At 42.9% G+C, this 24415-nt stretch overlaps 1 protein-coding gene across 1 annotated transcript in view; it reads left to right on the top strand.

Annotated features, from left to right (window-relative positions):
- The window catches only part of Myo5b (myosin VB), a gene marked incomplete in the record, with an annotated part of 354780 nt that overhangs the window by 703 nt on the left and 329662 nt on the right, over positions 1-24415 (top strand).

Below are 24415 nucleotides of genomic sequence, written 5' to 3'. Positions count from 1 at the left end.
CAGCGGGGGCCGGGGCCGGGGTCAGAACCCAGGTGGCAGCCGGCGCGTCGCCGCCGTCCTCGCTCGGGGACCCTGCCCGGGTGTCCGCGGCGCCCCGCAGCTTCCTTTCCTCCGCGTCGCCACCCGGGCGGACCCTGAACTCGGCCGGGGCAGGGCTGGTGTGGGGGGTGCGGCGGCCCGAGGCGGGGTGCAAGCGCTGAGCCGGGAGGTGCTCCAGGGGTCTCTGGGGAGGCGCATTCTTAATTTGCTGGTGATGGGCGTTTTGAGGCGCCCCCCCCCCGGGTGGGCACAGAGCGGGTGGGAGGACAGCCTCGAGCCAGGCGGCGGCAGGTGGGTTTTCGGGATGTCTTCAAGGTCAGCGTGGGCGCTCGGGGCTCCGAACTGGGAGCAGGTGCGGCCCGCGCGGGGACGCCTGGGTTCCGCGGCGGGCTGCTCTCCCGGGCGCCGGCGCTGAGCGGGTGAGGGCCTTTAAGCCCCTGCCCCGCGTCCACTTTAAGTTTCGGATGTCCCGATGCCTGGTCTCCCCGTTCGTCTTTGCTGGTGGCGAGGACACGTGGGACAGCGCCTCGCGCGCCGGCCTCCCGGGAGAAGGCTCGGTGCGTGCAGGGTGCGCGCGAGGTGTGGGTGCGCGCGAGGTGTGGGTGCGCGAGCGGGTCCTGCGCCGCCGGCCGGGCCCACAGGTCCGGGCGGCGTGGGAAGAGCTACTTCCGCGTCCTCACCTGCCGACCGCGCGCTGCTGTCCAGCGCTTGGGGGAGCTCTTCGGCACGTCGGGCTGCCCGCCCTTCTTCGTTTCAGGAATTTAGAAATTTTTCCCTTTCTCTCGGAGAGGGACGGGACCAGCAAGGGTTGACATTCATAAAGTGGTCCAGGAGGCTGTCATGTGGCGGGCAGGGTCTCAGCTGCTTCGGAGACCACCTTTGGACACATCAGACACCCCCTCCCCCGTAGCTGTCACGGAGAGGGAGGACTCAGCGAGAGAAATGGAGGAGGTGCCGTGCGCCGGGTGAACTCAGGCAAGGCTGACTTTGGGAAAGCGCGCTTCCCCTGTTACCTGTGGAGGTGTGGGAAGTCCTCGAAGCTACCGCTTGCAGTTCTTTCCCTGAATCGGATTATCAGGAACTGGGTACGGAGGCCGGAAACCAGTGAAGGAAGGGGGAGAATACCTGAACCCGAGTGTTGAAAGCTGGAGCTGTGTTCTGTCCAAGTGCACAGAGATGCAAGTGTGTTCCTAAGGAAAACGAGAACTTAATAAGTTCGGCGTGTTGTACAGTCGTGTAGCACACAATATTTAGTTGCCACATGCTGTATGAAGCTAACGGAGTATTGAATACGTCTTGTTTTGTGGAGCCCTAGGTTTTTGAAAAATAACACATTGGATTGCTTTTAAAGATAGGACACTTTCAAGGGGAAACGCTCAATTTGCTTTTTAGTTAGAAACAAATTATTGCGTATTAACTGTTAGGAATGATGAATTAGTGGGAGTTTCAGCATAGTTTTTCTTGCGTTTTGTAAACATAGATAAAACTGGTGTCACCAGGAAAAGTCTCAGAAGGCTACCTAACACGTTGAGAAGTAACTTCTTTGGTTTGGCATAATTAAACCAAAGTGAATATGAGAGTTCCTCCCTAGGGCTGTACCTTATCCTGTTACGGGGTTTGTAGTTCTTAATCACTTTTCAGTCTTTGAGTCAAAAGTTGAGATTGTTTTTATCTAAACAAAAAAAGGGGTTCTAGGCTTGTGTTTTGAGCAGTTGTTGTTCTTTCTGGCAGCGTTAATTTAAGCACACTTACACCTTACTATGAGAAACAATACTATTCTTTCCTAACTATTATAACCCCACTTGCCAGGCTGGATTATCAATATGTGTATGATTCATAAATTATAAAGAGAATTGTGCCTGCTATTCAGATTCACTTTGTTTCTTGGAGATGATTTGTTCATTTCAGTGTATTACTGAAATAACCAACGTTCCCTTTTATTTTTAACCTGCTAAGGAGGTGTTCTAATGTGAGGAACACTGGGTCCAGGCATGCACTTCAATATATTATATATGATGGAAATTACCCATTATGCCAGCAAAATTTATAAGGGCTTGGGGAATGGAAATTTCAGAGCTTTTTATTGATCATACTTTTTGTTTAAAAGATGTATTTGGATGATATTATTGGAGTGTGAACATTTAAATATACTATATTAAGTTCTTCCAGATAAGAGATTACTATATTAATGTCTTTTTAGTTACCCAAGAAAAGACATTTTTCTGTCCCTCTACTTTACTGTTTTCTTGATCTTCTCAATGTACTCTTTTCAATCGCAGGCTCATATGTTATGTGACTTTTGGGAGGGACATTCATTTTTGTCACTGGCAAAGGGCACTTCCCATTAACAAAGAGACTTCTGTTTTCACAAGACCTAGCATCTCACCTCAGAGAAATTACTTTCTTTGTAGTGAGGACAGAGAAAGAAAGTCAGAGTCGGTGCCAGACACTCTCAGGGTGATGTCAGGGTGGGTTGACCTCATTCATTCTCACAGAAAGGTGGAGCTGAGATGCACCTTGTTGTCACAAGTGGCATATATGTGGCAAGTGTGAGTGCTTGGCTTTCACCCCACCAGCAAGCATAGAGTGGGCTTGATTTGTGCACGTCCTGGGAAGAAGCCAAGCATGTGCTAGCTTGAATATAATTTGATTGTAGTGTTTGCCGAGAACGAGTAACCTGATTTTTAAAAAAGAAAATATATAACCTCTCGCAGGTTGAATAATGTAACTCTGTAAAGGATTATTCTGAATGAAAAATTTAAACACTGCTATTTCAAAGACTGACATTTTCAGTATGCTGCTTTGATTCTAGCCAGCAGCAACTGGGAAGTCATCAGACTAAAACCAGTGCCTTCATACAATCTTTTTTCCTGCTTGGCTTTTAACTGATATAGGTGGTGTCTAGTGTCCAAGTAGTGTTGTTCATTTTGTGTGTGTGTGTGTGTGTGCACGCATGCACACACACACATGCATTGAGGATCAAACCCCAGGCCTTGCACATATATACTAGATAAGCACTGTCTACTGAGCTGCTCCCCTTCCATCCTCACCCCGACTGCAGTCTCCACAGTGGAGTTTTGAGTGCTGCTAGGAGGTTACTTTACTGGTGGGCACATCCTATATATGGCAGGTTTGAACACAGGCCTTTATCAAGGGTGTTGATTTGGGTACCAATCCTTTGAAAAGCAGGAGCCCTGTAAAATTAGGTGTCGTCTAATTTTCCGTCACTCATGACTCAGGTAAGTAGGTTTTCCCCAGCTGTCAGTCTCTGAGGCAGCAGGAGCCACCTCTTCCCTCTGTATGTACCCTCACCTTTGGAGGGACTGATGATTCAGTCTTTGATTGTTGGCTTCTGAGTGATGCCCTTTATTTGGAAAAGTGGTGGTGGTGTTAACCCTTTGGAGGATGCAGCTAATCCGAGAAATGCAAATAAACTCTTGTAACTGTATATTGTTAAGAGGTAGGGGCTGGGGATTTAGCTCAGCGGCAAAAGCACCTGCCTGACAAGCGCAAGGTCGTGAGTTCGGTTCCTGGTACCGGAGAAAAACCAAAAAAACAAAACAAAAACAAAACAAAACAAACAAACAAAAACAAAACAAACAAACAAACAAAAGAGATAACACCTTCCCTGTGACCTCCACAGGGTTAAAGACTTAGCAAGCCATGGCAGCGGATGCTGTTACTGTCCCTTTGTCTCCCCTTTACTCTGTTCTCTCACACTGCCTTGGCAGTTACTGTCAGTACCAGCTCTGAGTCACTTTGTGAGTACTTCCCATCTTCGTGCACAGGTAGTCTGGGAGTTTACATCCTCTGCAAAGGGAGAAGTCCATAAACAACTGGAGTGTTACAATATGAGCTTCCTATCCCCCAGCCTTGGGAATGGGGCAACTCTAAAGCATGATCTGCAGGTTGTGCAATTCTGCAAGTCCAAGCTGGAGTTACTGTGCTTGGGGCATTCTTCAGTGTCTTGCTTGGCTTCCTTTCCTTGTCTCACTTCCCAACTCCTCTACTAGCCTTTCCTAGGAACACTGCCTAACAAATCTTTTGGGTAGGAAGCCTCATCTCAGGATCTGACTCTGGGACCCACATTAACCCATAACTCGTAGTGGCTTGGTGGAGCATGTGTAAGCAACTCATGGCCTTTGGCCTCTGTAGGATCCCAGGCAAGCCTAGAGCAGTGTCCTACCCCCGCCCTTCTTCCTGACTTTACTGTCTTGTGTATGCCTAGCTCTGATTCCCTTTGCTTTCTGCTCCCTTTTCTCAGGTGGCCTGTAAGCCTAGTGAGCCTTTCCCGGCCATCCTGGTAATCCTCAGAATTCCCACATTTTCCGGAAGTTGTTCCCCACTTACCAGCATATCTGACTGCCTGTAGCTGGGGCCATGGGGTGGGCTGTTGCCCTGCCTTCCCTTGGTAGTTTATGTAATGTCCTTTCCTCCACTTAGGCTACACGGAGAGCAGAGGCCATTATCAAACATTTTTTGAGAGCTTGTAGTATGTTTAGTGATAAAACCTAAATATGAGAGTTAACTAACAATATTGGATGATTCTTGTGTCAGGAGTGCAGATGCTGGGAGTCATAGGCCCTTTATGGAAGTGTTGGTCTTGTGCGTTGTAATAGGGAAAGAGCTTCCTTGAGAGCCATGGGGCATGACTGGACCTTGAAAATGGAATAGGATTGGGAGGAAGAATGAGGTTTGAATACATGAGGCGGGAAGGAGGATACTGTCAGAAGGGTTTGATAGGGAGAGTCAATTTAAGCATAGGAGCAGGAATGATCTAAGTGTATTTGGAGATAGTAATCATAGCACTATTTTTAATACTCTTTATTTAGAAGTAATTTCAGACTTACAGAAATGTTGTAAAAAATAGCCCAGTTCCTGTGCCTATTTTCCCCAGATTCCCCTAATGTTAACACTTTATACGACCAAAGTGCAGTTGTCAAAACTAGGAAATCAAAGTTAATATATATACTATTAACTAGTCTGTAGACTTAGCTGGAATGTCATGTGTTCTTTCCATTAATATCTCTTTTCTAGGCCAGGATCCCATTTAGGATCATAGCATTCTAGCACTCTGATCTCTTCCTATTGGTGAAAATTTCTTCTTTTTTCCTTGTCTTTCATGATCATGGCCCTTTAAGGTTATTGGTTGCTTATTTTGTAGAATAACTCTCAACTTATGCTTGTCTGATGTTTTCTCATGCTTAGATGGAAGTTGTGAATTTTTGGTAAGAATATACTAAATGTAGGGCATAGTAGTTGCATGCTAATAATTCCAGCTACTCTGGAGACTTAAGACAGAAGGATTGCAAGTTCAAGGCCAGCCTGGGCAGCTTAGGCTGTCTTGAAATGAAAGGGGCTGAGGATTTAGCTCAGTGGGAAGCCCTGGGTTTGATCCCCATTTTGGGAGGTGTTTGGGGGGCATATTGCAAATGATGTGCTTATGCATTTCAAGAAATACGATTTTTTTTTTGTCTTTTTGAGACAGGGTCTCGCTCTGCAGTTCAGGCTGGTCTTGAGCTCACTTTGTAGCCCAAGCTGGCCTGGAACTCGCAACGATCCTCCTGCTTCAGCCTCCCAAGCGCTGGGATTACAGGTGTGTGCCACCATGTCTGGTTAGGAAATATGATATTAATGTGTCTTGTTATGATAGGACCACTTCAGTTCCTTGGTTAAGGTGATGATCTGTCAGTTCCCTTTTATTGAAGAACTGAATTTATTGTATAAGCTAATATCTGGGTGTGAGGTGTGCTTGTTATACTTACTATAGTTAGAGATTAGAACTCAGTAACTGTAGCATTTGATAATGAGGGGTGAGAAAAGGAGACAGCCTGGGGCAAGGATAGTTCTTGATTTTAATGTACTGAATTGAGGACAATGGTTTGTATAAATGGAAATTATTTAGAGCTATAAGGATGAACTTAAAGGGGTAATGTTGAGATCTGGAGCCTCTTGCATGTTAAAGATGCTCAGAATTTGCTTTTCTTTGAGGACATGCAGTTATCTTCTAGCATCATGTTAATAAGGGTAAGAGCATGGCCTTGGTATGGCCAATCCTGTCCTTTACGGTTATGATCTTGATGGGAACTGTCCTGGATATTGTGGTGAAAGGCCCTCTGCTGTGATACTTTGGAGCAGATATCTACTGTGACTTGATTTCATCATCTGAAAATTTGGGGCTGCTACCGGTATCATGGGAAGGTTATTGGAGGGTTATGTGGTCTGTTCTACGTACTGTGTCTGGCACACTGTGTGCTCTTGGCACCTGTTCATAGCTTGCTTCCTCTTTCAGTTACTGTACTGAGTGGCAGTCAGTGTTATGGGGCCTGAGGTTTTTTTCTCTCAGTGCTGCCCTGAAAGGCTGCTTGGGCACTGATCACCGGGGGACTTGGTGAGTGAGGTAGTGAAGGGTTGGTATAGTCATAACTACCAGAGCTGTAGGCAACCAAGGCCTGTGAGGAAAGGTTCCTGCCTCCCACCCACCCATCCCTGGGGAAGGAGCAAAAGCAGGTTGAAAGGAGTTTTAAAGTTACTGTGCATTTTGGTCTTTTATTATAGCTTTAAAGGAAAATTAAAAAGCATTTTTCATAATGTTCCTTTTACCCCCTCTGAATAGGAGTGATTAGTGAAACAATTCATACAATGCAAGAAGGATAAAGTCTCTTTGTCCCAGTCTCAGAAGCAGCTATTATGAGCTATTATGTGTATTCTCTGGACCTATGAGGTCCAATAGAGTAACCACATATGGCCTTTGAACACTCAAAATGAGCCTGGAGCAAATTGGGAAGTAAGTATAAAGTATACACCAGATTTCTAAGACTTAGAAAAATGAATGTAAAGTATCTCATTCATACTTTTTAAGTATCAGTTATATGTTGAATAATATGTTATTGGGCTTTCCAAGGTGGTTATTAGAAAACTTAATGTTCCATGTGTGGTTCACATCTGTAGGTTTGTTTTTTTAATATAGTGCTGGGACTAAACTCATCCTTGCACATGCTAGGCCAGCACTGTGCCTCTGAGCCACACCTTCAGCCCTGCCTTTTATTTCTGCTGGGCACAGCTGCTTTAGATTTATGTACAATATGTATTCAAAAAATATATAGTATCAGTCAGGCATGGTGGCACATGACTGTAATCCTAGCAGTCTGGGAGGCTGAGCAGAAGGATCGGTAGTTTGAGCCCAGCCTGGGCAACTTGGCAACTTAGACCCTTGTCTGGAAAATGAGAATGGCTAGGGAGGTAGCTCAGTGCGAAGGCCCTGGGTTCAGTCCCCACCAAGGGCTGCTGGTGGTGGGTCACACCATACATTTTATTCAGAACCTTAATCTATGACTGTTTTTCCCCTCTGTAGCCTATAAAGGCAATTTTACTGTTTTTAAGGGCTGCATAATATGGCCACAGATGCGGGTGCCATAATGCTTTTTAACTGTTCTCATTTTGATGAATCATCTAAATTGGTTCTAATTTTTTGATATAATACAAAATGGTACAAAACACTCTTGCAATCTTCATTATTTCTTTGGGATAAATTCCTAAAGATGGAATTGTGACATGCACATTTACAGTTTTCAGTACAGCCAGGAACCTTGAGAAAAAAACCTGTCCATCTGTGTTTCCATCCTTTCAAGTTCTGGTCATTGTTCCTCTTTTTAAGTCTTATCTGTACTAAAAATTTTGTAATTATTTTAAATTTCAGTTTTATTGGGAGTTTGAGCATCTTTTCATATGCTGGATATCATGTATATTTTCCTCGTATTTCCTGTTTATATTAACTGCATTACTTGTAGCTTTTTTTTCCTCTTTAATTTTATATTTGTAGAGATGGGAAACCATAGAAAGAATATTTGGATTAATTTTTTTTTTTTTTTTTGATAATGCTAGAGATTGAACCCAGCTTGTGGATGCTAGGCAAACACTACCACAGAACTATATCTCCAGCCCTTTTTAAATTTTATATTGTGACAGGGTCTCTGTAAGTCACCAGGTTGCCTAGATTGACTGTGAACTTGCAGTTTTCCTGCCTCAGCCTCCAGAGTAGCTGGAGTTATCACATGTACCGTGGTACCCAAAAATATTTTAAGCAAGGTACTCAGGACATACATTTTCCAATCTGCTTTATCTTCATTCACATGTCTTTTTTTCGTCCTGCATTCACATGTCTTTGGCTTCTAAAGTCAAAAGTCCCCTGATTATGGGAACTGAGAGATTACTGTTACTGAGAGATTACTGATTACTGTTACTGAGGGATTTTGTGCCAGGTCATTTCTCTGTACTATTTATTAGCTCATTAAATGCCACTGTGATTGAGCTAGGCACTTCTGTCATCTCCATTTACAAGTGAGAGACCTCTGGCTTACATTGTGTGTTGAAAGCCAACTGGTTTCTGCCCACCACTCTGCTGCCTTTTATGAGGTCTCTGTCCCCTTGATGGTGGGTCTGGACCATCATCTGTGCATGAAAGAGCCCCTGGCACTAGTGCTTTTATCTAGTGCTGTTCCCCCACCTCCCCAGCATGAGAAGAAACCCCTGCTAGATCAGAGGAGAGAAAAGATGTGTCGAAAGGACAGAGGGTCTAGTCCTGCAGCTTGTTCTGGGAACTTGCTGCTTTGCATTCTTTTGTCACCACCACACCTAGCCCTGTGGACATCCTGGTGCTTAAAACTACATCCCAAATGGAGAGGCAACTCCTGCTGTTGATCTTTCTCAGGCCAGGTAGTTCCAAAAAGATTCACATTTTTTAGAAGGCTACATTTAAACAGTGTATGTGAAATGAAAGGAGCAGAAAGTTCTTACTAAATCTCACCACTACAGGGCCTTAGTCCACTTTCCCTGCCTTAATTTCCCCCTTAAAACCCAACTGTGAAAAGCATCTTCTTTCCCGCTGTGCTTGATGTTGCACCGGCATCTTGCTTGCTTTTTGGGCCACAAACAGAACCAGGTATGAGACTCCTAGAAGCCTTCTGCCATCTGCCCTCTTAGACGGAGTTCTTCACATTTATGGGTGTGCTCTCGGTGGACAGGCAGTTGATGGGAAATGAGTGCTAGGTTTTCTGCTTTGGCCATTGCAGACAAGGCCTCTCCCTTGGCACCTGAGGAAAGACCCTTACCAGAACCCCTCCAAGACCCAAAGCATTCCTTTTGTATAGCATTAGGAGCTCCTCAGGGGGGTTATCAAAGCTGCTGAAATCCTCCAATCAGGGGCATTTTAAGTTTGACCAAAAAAGAAAGTCCCTAAGTTGTATGGACTTGGACATGGATGCGTATGGCTGATATCTTTTTAATTTACCTGTGAGAATGAGCAAAATTACCTGCATGAGTTCCAGATTAATGGCTCATAATACTTCTCTTAAAATGTATTCACTGGCTCATAAATTATTGCCTTTATGCATCCTCTTTGTAACAGTCTTGAACTCCTGGCTTCAAGTGATCTGAGTAGCTGGTAGTACAGACATGCTGCACTGAGTCATGCTTACTGCTCTCCTTTAAATGATTTTAATAGTGACAAGGACCCTGTAGCTTTTCGTACCTTTGCTGATGTTTGGGGAAGAAAGAAGAAACCTATCCTGAAAAGTTGACTTTTCTTAGAGTTTTTGCCATTATGAAACTCAAATACGCTGTGACATGAACTCCTGAGAGGAATAACATCCAGAGGCCTTCTAGATGAATTTAAAAGACTCTAGCCAGGTGTGGTGGCACATGCCTATAATCCCAGTGCCCTGGGTAGCTGAGGCAGGAATATGGCAAATTTGAGCCCAGCCTGGGCAATTTAGTGAGAACCTGTTTCAAAATAAACAAACAGGGCTGGGGTTGTAGCTGAGTGCCAAGGCCTTTCGTTCAATCCCTAGTACCACAAAACAAAAACCTTGTGATGTCTTCAGCATTAAGAAATTCAAGTCCCTTGATTTTTGGAGACCAGCCTTCACATTGTAGCCTGGAAATGGTATCACAGGGAAAGTGACAGGGAAAATTATTTGAACCTTCAAATTGTACTGTATTTAACGATCTTACATTGTGGCCATTTGCTTCAGGCTGATTCAGTAACTTTTTCCTGACTACCCGCCCTAGACCCCAGGAGAACCCCATGAGCATGTGCTGTAGTCATAGAACATAGCACCTCATTTCCTATGGTGCCCAGATTGGGTTCATTGTTCATGGTGCTTTGGAGAACAATCTGTACAAAAAAATATGGTCTTTATAAGTTTCTGAAACGATGAACAGCATTGTTGAAGGTTATGCACATGATACAACTATAAGGAAAAAAAACTAAAGAATGAGGAGAAAGAAAGCTAGAACGATTTGAGGTGAGGGTAGCAGGGGGACAGGATTGGGGACAGTACTGTTAAGTTCACTAATTTGGATAGTGAGCTCACAGGTATTTATTACTATGTACCATCAATTACTTCAGTATCAAAAAAGGTGGTTCTGCTGCAAACAGGATGAGTCACTGGGCCAAATTAAAAGTTACAAATCTAAACAGAAAGCTTTGAGATCACAGGTAATTTTGGATTCTCCATTTCTCTTTTTCTTTTATGCATGTACTTGCTGGCTGAACATATATTTGTTCAAAATTGTTCTCATTGAAAACAAAGGCTGAATCTTATGCTCACAGTCCTCACCATTCCCGAGGTTTGGCGTACCACAAGCACCCAACATATGTTAGAATTGGCTTAAATTCTACCTGGACTCCTCTCGTCTCCTCCCATGTCCAAGCCATGGATCTTCTTCACCAGCAACAGCCCTTAGTGTGGTATTATCTTCTCTTGTGATTTTTGGCAAGGCTGTTGGCTTAGATAACCAATGGAAGGCCCATTTGTTTCCTCTGGTGCTTGCCTAGGTCTATGGAATGAGGAGCCCCTGTCAGGAGGGGCTGTTGTTGTATTTATTTTTTTTGGCTACACTTGCTCAAAGGCTTAGCAAAAGATGTGACTGGGAACAACAGCAAAGCAACATGGTGGATATAAAAGCTGATAAGACAGGCTTGTTTTTGAGTATCCTAATGTTATCTGTAATTTTGGCCATGTGTGTATTTCTGCCCTTACCTTCCCGTGTTAAAAGGCAGTCTCCTTTTATACCTCCAGGTAACTCACAAGGCCTTATTAACAATCTCATCAAGACCCCTGGATATTTGTAAAATTCAGAGCAAGCTGAATGTGATTCTCAGTCCCTCACCTGAGATTGAGCAGAGCAGATGATTTTCAGAAGTGATAGCAATGAATCAGGGAAGAAAAACTAGGTGCATTTGGTTTGTCATATCTCCTTTAGGAAAGAAGATAATACTCATCATAGGTTCATCAGATCTGAAGATTCTGATCATCTTTATGTTTCTCACTCAGGCAACAAATACAAAGTACCTTGTAACTGCCTGGGTGAACATTGAGACCAGTATGTGATATGGGGAGGAAGAGACTCATTCACACACAGTAATCTTTTGACCGTGAGTTTTGCAATGCTTCCTCCGTTGTGTGAATAAACATTAAGGAGATGTTAGTACATTAAAAAGAGATAAATTATTTTGCTTCACTCATCAGATTTCATCACATTCTTAGTCTGCATTTACTCACTATGGAGGGCTAATGTTTATTTGTAAAATAAGGAAAATGAATGTCCCTTCAGCCAGAAACTAATGTTTTTTTGCTCTCTAGGTGCTTACTTCTTTTTTTCTTTTTTGTCTTTTTGAGACAAGTTCTCACTATACAGTTCAGGCTGGCCTTGAACTCACTTTGTAGCCCAGACTGGCCTTGGTAGTGATCCTTCTGCCTCAGCCTCCTGAGTGCTGGGATTACAGGCATTCACCACTGCATCCAGCTACTTGCTGTTTTAATGGTCATTTGACCACGTGTATGACTGTGCAATGAACTTCACACACCAAGCTGGTGGCAGTGCTTTTCAAATGTGATGGATTATTATGACCAACATGCCACGTCCTACACATCTGAATGCATTTTGTTTCTTTCAGGATTGCTGCTTTAGGGAGAGGCATGAAGATGCCATAGCTCACCAGTACCTCCTCTGAAACTGACTTCAAATAGGGTGGTCTATCCTTTTGATCTCTATGGTGACAATGTCATTAGGCTTAGGAACCTTTCCCTTGTAGAGGCTTTCTCTTTCTGAAAGAGTCAAGTTTGTGGGGGCAGGCTGGTTTGATTATATAGAGATTTATTGACTTACTGTATTAAAAATAATGTGTAACTTCCAAATATGGATGCCAGTGTTGTGTGGTTGTTTACTAGCTGTTGTCCTCTGGAGTGAATTGAGATTTCACTGTTCTCAGTGATCAGTAAAAATAGAGCAGGGCCTCTGAAGCTGTTGGGAAAATACTCCTTTGGTCGTTCTGGTCTGTTTGGTTAAAAATTTAACACTCACAGAATTTTGTTAAAATGATTTATAGTCCACTTAAATTACATGTATGTTAATACAACTAACTTAATACATGGACTCATAATTATCCCATTGTTATGACAAGTATAATAATATTAATATCTATTGATTTAAAAATCAAATTTGGAAGCATATTCTGCCTACTTTTCTAAAATGCTCTTCTGAACATGGATGGAAGGATGAATGCTCTTTGTATTTTCTTCCTGCTGTGTCAGGATATTAAGTACTAAATATTAAGTGAAGGTAAGAGAAGAAAGGAGGACACAGAACATCATTATTTATGGTTGCCGAAAGGTAGAAACTACCTCCATGTTCACTGTGAGGATGAATGGATAACAAGATGTCCATCCACTGGAATATGTTCAGCCTTACATGAAATTGACACAGGATGTGACATGCATGAACCTTGAGGGTATTTTACTAAGTTAAATCAGCCAATTACAAAGAGATACATATTTGTGATTCCACACAATATATAAGGTATCTACAGTAGTCTAGTTATTGAAGACCAAGTACAAGGTGGTTGCTGAGGGGATATTACGGGTGTTTTTTTTTGTTCTGAGGTTCAGGATTTATTTTGCTAGATAAAAATAAAGTTTTGAATATAGATACTGGTTGCATAACAGTGTGAATACCACTGAACTGTATATTTAAAAATGGTTACGATGCTAAGTTTTGTATATTTTAACACAATTTAAAAATATCCCAAACCCTGATGTTAGGGAGGGTAGGAAAAACACAGTGGAGGTTAGTGTCACAATCTTGAAGTGTGTCTAGATCACAGTTTGGTTCAGAGTACTGTACTAGTTCCCCAGCTTTCCAAAGGTACAGCCTTAGGCTTTACCTCTTGGCTTCAGTTAGCTATGAGACAAGAGTAAAAATGTTAATGCAGCCCTCAGAAGCTTGATGAGATAACGCGACAGATAAACTGTCTTAGTTGCTGATAATCATTGTCTATAGATGGTCTTGTCTTTGGTGAAGCCACAAGGCAGTGTGAAGTGAGAGTCTGAGGCTAAGGAAAAGGAGTTCTAGGTGCTGATTCTTTGTCAGCTGGTCAGCCTTGATTTGGGTCCTCTAACCTAGCAAAGTACTGGCATTGATGGAGAAACCGGTATTAGGATGTGCTTTTCCTCTTTCAGTTGTGGAGGAAGAACAAAAGGGGTTCTCAGGTTCTGGTTTTAAGACCCATTTTCATTTTAGATCTTCATGAATCTCCAGACCTAACTCTTCTGCAGTTCCTCGTCATGGGCTTCCTCAGTCTGTACAAAGAAGAGCATCTCATGTGGATACCATGAATAGGACACCTGTGTCTACCCTGGTACTTGGTGTACTTGACTGTTTTGGGTTCAAGGACACTTCAAGATATAGGTTCTATTCTAATGATGCTGTAAGCATTAAGGGAGATGGAGCTTTCTCAGCACCCTGGCTTAGCTGGCCTGAACAACCTGACCTAACAGGTTACTAAAATATCAGGGGGCCTGAAAGATGCTCAGGACTGCTGTGGCTTTGACCAGATTATCTTGTCAGCTGCAGGGGTATATTTCCTTTCGTGCTAATGGCATCAGGAAGACTCAGCTCCTCTTGGTCTCAGCTTGTTTCCTGTCTCTTCACGTCACCCATGGATTAAATACCCTTTCTGAATCTCTAGTTCCAGTGTACATTGGCTCCATGATCAACATAGTCCTTGTCATGGATGATCAAAGCTCTAAAGCTTTTGTAGAAAGCAGCCTTTTGATTGACTGAGCTTGGGCATGTGCTACCGCTGGTCCAGATAGCTTAGCCCCTTTGGCCCAAGGAACTTGACAAGATGGTGCAGTCACTGGGAACCATGTACTTCCATCGAGAGAAATGGTGTTTTATGCACCAGAGCCATGGTTTTCCTATTTTAGATGCATTAGAATCATCTAGAGAGATACTGAAAATATAGTTATCATATTTCATTCCATAGTATGGGATTTGGGGTATTTGTCCTGGGCCTGGTTTCATTTCTTGTGCAGTCATGGTTAATTGTGGAACTTGGATCCTTCTGCCTTACTTTTAAGTCTGGTTTCTATCTCAGTTTCTGCTTTAGATTCTTGTGGTAGTCTCCATGTCTGGAAGGGTTGAAATCTATTATTGCCCCCTCAAACTGATGTTGGAAAGCAGGCCTTAACCTTTGCCAGTACAATGAGTCTGGTCTTTTTTTGTTCTTCTTGGATTTTGTCCATCTCCTCTTCTAAAAGTGTTCTGGGACTTCAACTTTTCCTCCAATTCCATCCTCCACTTCCTCCCTCCTCCCTGCCTCACATTCCTTACCTTTCTCTAATCCATTATTAATAAAGGCTCTGGGGATCACTCACTGTACAGTATTAATACCCCTGAAATCTGACTGGTGGTGTGTAACCACATCCCATTCAGTGGGTTGCTGAGGTTACACAACACTTGGTAATGTGTGGTGCTGTCCTGGGGACAGGTGTTGCAGGCATCAGTCTGAATGCTGCTCAGGTTGCATTGTGAACCATCTCAGAAATCAGAAACTGCCTAAGTATTGAACAAAATATCATGATGTGCCTGGGTGGTAAGTAATACCCAAAGCCCTGGAACAGTGGCTTGTATCTAAACCTATGTAACTAAGCACAGTACCAACCAAACTTTTAAGGCTATTATTTTCCCCTTTATGTCATGCAGTAAACTCCTGCCTTGACACTGGAATTTAAAATCTCACCTTCAGTTTTTTGTGCCTTGCCAGTAGTCATACTTCTCTGATGACCTAGGTTTATTACGCATCTGAAGTTCTTCCTGTTAGCTTGCTGTGTAAAGTACTTACCCAAAGAAATTGAAATTTTTTTTTTGTTTACATAATTACTCACTGTAGGAAACAGTGCTTAGTAGCTGAGCTAGTTCATGGTACAGAGCCAGAGAAGTTTGATAGTTTTCAGTATACGCTTTCTGATCTAACAGGGCAATGAAAATGGTATCAATTTTACTTTGTACAGTTCAGGCTGTAAACTTGGTGATGTCCTGAGGTGAGTTTGAAGCTCTGTTTTGCAGAGATGTCTGCTTTTAGCTAATATGTACCAGAACTACTACTTCACCACAGCTGAAATATCTTGTGCATTTGGCCTTGATGGATTGGGCAGTGTTGTATAACACACACACACACACACACACACACACACACACACACATTTGAGAATCTGCTTGATACTAAGCATAACATTGGGTATAAAAGCAGAATAATGTCATATTTAGTGAGATGATGGTATATTAAATCCTGTCCAGAAGTAGTGTATGAAAGAGGTATCTTACTAATATTGATGCCCTTTGGGGATGTTAAGGATGGGACATGGTAACCCTGTAGTGGGAAGTTCCTGAGGTTCCTTGGCTGTCATGGCAGCTCTCAGGAGGTAGGTTGGGAGGCTCACCTGTCCTCTCCTTTATAGCCTAGGGTACCTGCCTTGCCCGTCCATCCCTCAACACGCCCTCCCCCTCTCACCTTGAATGTATGAGAGGATGGGGCTCTATGCCTTGAACCATAGGTTAGTGGCTGCTGGTGCAAATCACATTAACAGGGGCCTTTCAGCCTTCATAGGTGTTAAAAAGAACCCACTAGAGTGGGATTCCCACTTTAGCCTGAGAAACTGCTCCTGCTCCTCTAGCCTCAGAGGTTCAAGGCTACCTCTAAGAGAGTTGGACTTCGGCAAAACAGCTTGATTGGATGGAGTGAGCCAGGACTTGAAGCTTTGTGTAGCCCTTGGAGACTGAGAGAATATTACATAACATCCAAGAATAATTCTCACAGATTACTATGCCTTTGATGGAAGAAAGCAAAGATGGGCATATACTCCAAATCCAAATGAAAAAGAAGTTTGTAAGCTGTTGTATTTTAAGAGTTTGTACCCCTTTTAAAATAATGAGTTCCTCTAGAACATACAGCATAGTAATATTCAAAGTATAGAAGGGTCTATTTGTATAGGCCTCTACTGGGCTGCCTCTGGTACACCCTTCATCTTACTATGTAGTCCTTGACTGGAGCTTACTGATAACAAAGTTGACTTAAGGCCAGCATGTTTTTGGAAGATGGGCTTGTTTCTATAAAATACTGATTTTGATTTATATAATTAGTTTTATTGTTTTGACATTGTGTAGTTTTTTTGGTGTGTGTGTGTGTGTGTGTGTGTGTGTGTGTGTGATGGTATTAGAGATTGAACTCAGGGCTGAGCTCATAGTAGGCAAGTAGCTGTACCACTGAATTATATCCCTAGGCCTTTTTATTTCATATTGAGATAGGGTCTTACTGAGTTGCCCAGTCTGGCCTCAAACTCATGATTGTCCTGCCTCAGTCTTCTGAGTGCTGGGATTACAAGTACATGCCACCATGCCTGACTTTGATATTGTTTTGAGCAGAGGTATCATATGAAGTCTTTCAAAGCCCAGTGTTCATTATTTTCCTCATTAAATGGTACTTTTCATCTTAGATGCCTGAGTGTCAGCTATGATCTGTGTGTTTCTGGTGCTAACATGACTTGACCTAATCAGAGGGCCTGGCGATGTAGCTTAGTGGTAGGATTCTTGCCTAGAATTTGATCTCCAACACTGAAATAAATGAATGAGCAAATGAATGAGTGAATGAATGTTATAGTCAGAAACATAGAAGGGAAAACTATGTCAATATTTTTCCCCCCTGGGATGATAAATGATGCTCAAGAGTACACATTTGTCTTATGGGTAAAAAAAGCAGAAGCTTAAATTGTTGCAGACTTTAGAAAAGGATAGTGCTATTGATTTTATGTACTACAGTAAGATTTCTATCCTATTAACCTCCTTACAACCTCTATTTTATTATCAAGAGAGAGATTTGCAAAAGTGATGCTGTAGAATGGAAGTTTTACAAAGTTCCTTGGTTGAGCACTGGTTTTCAGTGGTAGATTTTGGCTGTCAAATATTGACCTGGATCAGAGACCAGGAGAGGAATGGAGAATGGACTGTGAAGACCCCAAGAAAACAGTTGTCCTTTCAGCAGACTGAGTAACAGTAGCATTACCACTTTGGTAAATCTGGCTCACCGATGCATTTACATTTCAGGAGAGCAGCTTTGTGTGCAAGGTGAACACAAAAATCTCCAAGAAACAAATGAACCGAAAAACCAAGAATAACTTTAGTCATATGAACAGTCAACCTTCTTAGTGAAGATAAGGGTGACATGGAAGGAGGAAATCTGTTTCCTTATTTCAGAGCCTCTGGAAGTGGGGACATCTCACTGTGATGATGAGGGCAGTTTTAAGGGATTTTTCAGGGTAATTTTGGTGCTGCGTAGCTTTTGCTTTGTTATTGACTTTATAATTGAGTCCAGGGAGGGAGAGAAGGGGAAGGGGACATAAGAAGAATTAAGATGTATTATGTATATGTACCAACTCTCCATGATGAATGTAATTATGTACTGCTAAATAATACTAATAAAAATTTTAAAAAGGAGCAAGGAGCAAGCTCACCCCCTCCCAATAAGGTGTGACTCCACTGTGCTGTGTTTTGATCTCTGACATATTTTAAGGAGCCCTCAATAAACAGAGCTCATCTAGAGGTAGGTGCCTGGCATAGCAAGTACCTGGACACCATAGCATATGAAGAACAGCTAGGGGATCCAGGACGTAATTGTCCAGGGAACGATGTGATCTTGAAATACTACAATACTGTCATGTGAAGCTTGTGTTCTCCCCTGATATCATCCAAAGAGCAAGTTCATCGAAACAGTAGATATACACTGCAGAGTAGATTTAACTTAGTGCAGGAGCATGTGGTCACTTGGACCACTCCCTTCCAGGTGTGGAATGTGCAGCCTTATGTGGAAATGAGGGCATCTTTCTGTAGGTGTCAGCACTATCCAGCAAGGATGCCCTGGGGAGTGACTTTGTGCAGGAATATGACCCCTGTGACCTTGAAACTTCTCCTCTTGAAAGGTAGCTAGAAATAACTGCTTATTGGGAAGAAACATAAAATGAAGCTAGAAAGAGTAACTTTAAATACATTGTGAAAGAAGGGAGGATGGAGTAAACCATTTTATTCTTGAGATTCTACTTATCCATAAAATAAAGAAATTTTATTTGTAAGATTTTTGTTTCTCAGATAAATAGGTTTCCAACCTGAATTTAAGAATGGAAATAGTACTGATTTGGTGTAAAACAATTTAAAATGTGCTTTAGTTCCATGTTGTGGTTATTTAGTGCTAAGGTATAAAAGACAACATGGAAGGATCACCTGCTACTCTTTAGAATGAAGCCTTGTGTGGGTTGTGGTTTGGATGCAGACAGGAAAGGGATGAGAATGAATGACAGGAGTTAGAGAGGGTGACAGAGTTAGAGAGTGAAAGTTAAGAGGGAGGTGCCTGGCATGAGGGCGACACCTGGCAGAGCTGGTGCTTCATGTCTTACACGGACATGATGCTCAGGTGTACTTCGAAAGAACAGCTACAGAAGTAAAGTTTATCAAATTCTGTGAGGCTTGCTAGGATTTGCTTTGCCTTTTCTAGATGTCAATTCCCCATCACGCCCTAGAAGCTAGTGATTTAGCTTTAGGTCAAACATTCCAATAATGGTGGATCCAAGATGTACTGATATCCTGGCAGAGCTGGCTGCCTTCTGTCTCTTCCAGATACCACTGTGCTTGTCACTCGATCAGCACCCTGGCATGGGCTGTGTTCTTCTAGGAACAGGGCCTAATGGCTTAGGGCAGATACCTTTCTGAGGTTGCAGCATGTCTGCATTAGGCAAATCAGCAATTTATTTTAATAATATCTTCTTACATATGTGTATATTGTGTACTATCCAAATTGTGTTTCTGTTTACTTGTCATTTTTCTTGCTTCCAAGAGCTCCTAGGGGTAGGCGGGATTAAGGAGCTGAGACTCTGCCCTGTTTGGTGGCATGCCCAAGCTTGCTCTGCAGGGTGAACTGGGATGCAGATTTTGAGCCCCTGAAGTTAGGGTTCCAGTGCATGTCATCTTGTGATGGTATTGCACCTTATTAGCAACTGTGCGCTGGTGGGGTTCGGGCGATCTATCTCCTGTATACTTTCTCCATGTATGTGTTTTCCTGGAGACCATGTGGTGCTAGTTAAATTCCCTGTTACCAAACCATTAACATACCATGAATCATTGCATTGACCCAGGAGAGGATTTAAGGTCCATGTTACTAGTTACATTACTGTGTCTTCTCATTTTTTAGTATTTTATTTCCATAACCATGGAAGCCAAGTCTATAATACATTTCCTTTTATATATTTATATCCTAATGTATTTATGTGATTCATAGAGATTTGAGTCCTGAAAGTAAAAATCACTGGTGTTAAGTCCAAAGGCCCTAGAACCAGGAGGTCCCATGTGAGAGGGCAGAGATACATAGCTCAAGAAAGAGAATTTGCCCTTTTGCCTTTTTGTTCTGCTTTGGGCCCTCATTGGTTTGGATGATGCCTGCTCTTTGTTGAGGGTGGATTTTGTTAATCTACTGATTCAAGTGCTAATCTCTTCGGAAATACCCTCACAGACACACCCAGAAATAGTTTTACCAGCTATCTGGGGCCTCTTTTAATTCATTCATGTAGATTAACATGTATCATTGAACATTGCATTGACCTGTTATGGAAGATGAAATGGTTCAGTCTGAAAGTGAATACCTTCTCAGAAGTTGCCGCCTCACTTACAAATGAGTTTGTTGGTAGCTATTCCTCTTCTCCTCCCAGTTCTCACCATTTCACTGTCAGATTGGTTGCTGAAGCCCCTGATCAGGACAGTAACCTGGATTCCTTTCTCAACAGCCACTCTGTCATCAAGTCCAGTTGCTGTGACTCCCAAACATAACCTGAATCCTCGCATTTCTTGTCCCCTCCCTACTCTGTCCTGTCGAGCCCGCGTGGTTTCTGCTCTTGGTAATAGCAACTGTCTCCTAGCTGGTCCCCTGCCTTTCTTTGTCTCCTGCCAGCCTATTCTGCAGCCCAATCAGTCTTGCAAAGTGTCACTCAGATTCTGTCATTCTTCTGCTCAAAACCAGCTGACTACTTTCCTATTGTTTGTAGAATAAAATCCAAGTCCCTTCCTGGGCCGCTAAGGTCCTATGTAAGCTGGCCCCTGCCTACCCTGGCACATTAGTGTCCTTGTCTCTTGTACTTGATGCTTCCATCTGTACCAGGCACCTCCTTGTTCCCTAAATGCTGCGGGCGTCGTCTTCACCCCAGTCCTTTTACACAGACATTGACTCTCAGGTCCTTGCACTGGTGGCTTCCTGCCATTCGAGCTTCTTCTAAGGCCCCTCTTTAGGGAGGCCTTATTTGCCACTCATTTAATCTATCACCACCTTTTTTCCTTAACTTACCTGTAGCTGGCACTTCTGTGTGCTCGTCTTCCTCACCTACATTCTGAGGCCCACGAGAGCATTGAACTTGTTCATTGCTTAGTCTCTAGGTCTTAGAACATGTGTAGCACATAGAAGGTGCTCAGTTAATATTTTTAAAATAAATGGGTGACATTACTGTAGGCTCACTTTATAGAGTAGTGTTGCAATCGGTCAGTTTCTCTAAATGGTTTTACAGATTTTTCAACACCTGTGAGATACATCCTATTTCACATTCTCACTGAGGGTGAGAGTCTTGCTTGGATTCTGAGCCTAGCCAAAACCATAGATGATAGAGTGCACTGTGATGGGACGTCACTGCATCAGGAATGTATTGGGAATTTGATTCTCTAGGTCTCGATGTCAGCATACTTTCTCTCTTCTGGGCCATCCTGAAGAAATGAGACAGGCTGGTGATATGTTGGCGCTCATTTCCTTTGTACTGTGTTGGGGATGTCCTGTCACAGCTTTGCTTTAATGAACAGAGGCTCCCAGCAGTGGCTAGAGTGAAGGTCTGATTCTGCAGTCTTTGTGCAGCTTTGAGCAGCTTTTCTGGTCTGACCCCCTTAGACACCCACATGTTAGTGAAATGCATGGTTGGAGGGCAGGCTCCATTGCTGCAGATTAATTCTGGATTTGCTGTTACTGAGATGCTTCTTGCTTTCTGCCCATGATCTTCACTCCAAGATTTGTTTTAAGGGTGAAAAACAGGGGTGGTGCTCAGTACTCACTGAGTGACAACCAGTTTTGGTGGTCGGTTGGTTGTCTGGGATCATTCACACTCCATTTCACCATCTTGAATAAAAGACATCTCCACAAAACCCCTCCTCTGTGCAGCCATATGCCTCTGGCTGAAACAACTAACATGAGAACCCACCAGGACTTCCTGACACATGAGCTACAAATGTCCTCCTAGCTGGGCCAGTGAAGCCTCTCTTATAGTCAGCTGATACTCAGTCAGTTGATTATCACTTTATAATCCACTCTTTCCCACTGGCCAAGTCAGTCTGTTCGTTATTTTCCGACTATCTTGAGTTTTCTGTGCACAGGCTGTATCTACCTGGAATAGTCTTTCCCTCTCATTTTCTTAGTTTATTCTCTCTCTCTCAAAACCAAAGTCAAATTATAGCTGTTTTATAAATCCTTTCTACCTTGGTCTAAGGAAGTCTCTTCTTTGTGTGCTCTAATTACTGTCAGTCCATTGCATGGTCTTGGGATTTTCTCAGATTCTCTCTTAGGCCTCAGTGCCAGTCACTGGCGTGCACTTATATTTATCTCTTGGATGATTGCTTCACTCTTACATCATTGCCATATCTTCTTGACTTCTTCATGAGGGCAGGCACCATGCCAAGTACCCAGTACTGTGTCTTACAAAACAGGAACTTGGCACTTGCAGAGTTAAAGAACAGGCTTGCCTGGTGCTAGTGGGCAAGCATTTGAGATCCCAGGTCATCTGTGGTGTTTTGAAGGCTTGGGAAAATCCCAGCTGAGGGCATGTTAGCTGCAAGAAGAGTCTCAGGGAAGCAGATGCTGGGTCACCATGGAGACCAGTGTTTTACAACTGTTCCCTTCTCAAATAATTATGAACAATAAAGAAAGATGGAGGATGATGCTGAATTTCCTGCACATTATTCTAAGGTTGAGTTAAATATGTGCATTTCTTTCTATTTACCCTTGCCTAATCATTTAAAACATCTCTAAGAGAGCAAGAAAAGAAATGTTAAAAATGGATGGTGTTATTAATGATACACTTTGTGGTTTAGGAAAAAGAACATTGGATTGGGTGTCCTGGTTTAGAGATCTTGCTTCATTTAGCATTTCCTTGCTATGAGACCTTGGGCAAGTGGCTGTGTGTGTGTGTGTGTGTGTGAGAGAGAGAGAGAGAGAGAGAGAGAGAGAGAGAGAGAGAGAGAGTGAGAGAACGAGAACAATTGGATTTATTTCACAACACTGTCAAGAGTGGGAGTGAATTTAATGTCATGGTCAGAAGAAACTTCAAAGAGGAAGGCATACTGGTCCAGCCAGAGGTAGTATCATGATAATAAAAATCAGCCATGGTTAGAAAATGAAATACACAATGATGTCTGAGAAACAGAGTTGAAGTGTGAATGGACACTTGTTTACAGAAGTCCCCAATTCATTTGCAAATAATGTTCCAAAAATTACTTGAGGTCCAGCCTGCAGCGTCTTCCTCGTAGAGATAGTGCTATGTAAGTGGCAAGGCAGTAGAAAGCCCGTGTGACTCAGCATGTGCCGGACCAGGTGCTGCTGTGCTGGCAGATCTTGAAGGACTTGCTCTTGTTTCTGGCCAGACCTCCTTTCCTTACTGCCCATTGCTAGGCAAACGTATGTTCACATCTTTTTGCCTCCTGAGACCAATCAGAAGTTCTCTGTTAACTTTTTTTCCTATAGCAATAATGGAATGGTTATGATTGTCTTGGCTAACAGAAAACAGTGTTAGGAACCATCAAGGAGTTTTTCTTCCATATAACATTTCAAGTGGGCAGAGCAGGTTAGTGGGCTAGTCTATAGCTCTGGTCTCACCTTTCTGCTCCTTATTTATCAAAGGACTTCGTTGTCATATTGTATTTGAGGCAAGAATGGTAGAAATGTGAAAAGCAAAAGCTGTCTTATAGGAATTATGGTAATTTGAAGGCTGGGAGCATAGCTTGGCGGTAAAGTGTGTGCTTAGCATGTACCAGGTCTTGGGTTCAATCTCCAGCAACCCCCTCACCCCCAAAACAGACAGAACAACTTTGTTGTGAAACTATTTCAATCTTATAGAAAAGTTGCAAGAATAGTCCTAGAAACTTCTATATTCCTTAACTGAGTTTCAAGTTTTGCCAGTTAACAGGATAACATCCTTGATCATAAATAATCCAACTCAGGATTTTACATCTCACCTGCTTATCCCTTCTCTCTAGTCTCTTTTAGTGTAGAATGTTTGTTCAGTTTGTCTCTGACTTTTATGGCTCAGATAATTTTTAAGATTATAGTCCTGTCCTTGTTGGGATCTCCGTTTGAGTCGTGTATTTAACCAGATGCTCTGGTCACTGCAAGCTATTGGGTGGCGCAGGATATCTACTTGTCATGTGATGGATGGTGTTAATTATGACCACATGGCTGCCTGTCACTTTACCTGATCCTCAGGAGGAACTTGATTAGGTGTTAGCTCTTTGCTCTCCCCTGCATACCCTATGTATCCTTTGTCCCCCATCTCTGACTTCATAGAGAGAAATCACCCAGAAGTGGTGGATGCTCAGAGGATTGAAATAATATTCATTTAAACTTAAACTGGAAAACATTTCTTGCTGGAAAGGGGACATAGCCACGAGGGGCTTCTGAGATATTTCTGATCTGACTCCTGGTTATACAGACGTGTGAATTTTTGAAAGTTCTTTGGGCTCTGAGGATTATATACTTTTTATTTACACATCATCCTTTAAAAAACTACTAATATCTGAGTGTTTGGGAAATTGAGGACCCAAGCAAGGTGTGAGGGAAGCGATAGACCAATAGCTGGGAGTCAGAGGTGCTTGTGATAGATTCACACTGGGCTACAGTGGTGGGGTCCAGTCCAGAGTCTCAGATACCCTCTCTCCTCCCTTCACTGTCTGAGGAGCACCATGTCCTCTG

This window comes from Chinchilla lanigera, unplaced genomic scaffold (assembly GCF_000276665.1).
Source record: "Chinchilla lanigera isolate Chin_1 unplaced genomic scaffold, ChiLan1.0 scaffold00001, whole genome shotgun sequence".
NCBI classification, from domain to species: domain Eukaryota; kingdom Metazoa; phylum Chordata; class Mammalia; order Rodentia; family Chinchillidae; genus Chinchilla; species Chinchilla lanigera.
This window is presented reverse-complemented; position numbering and strand designations above follow the sequence as displayed.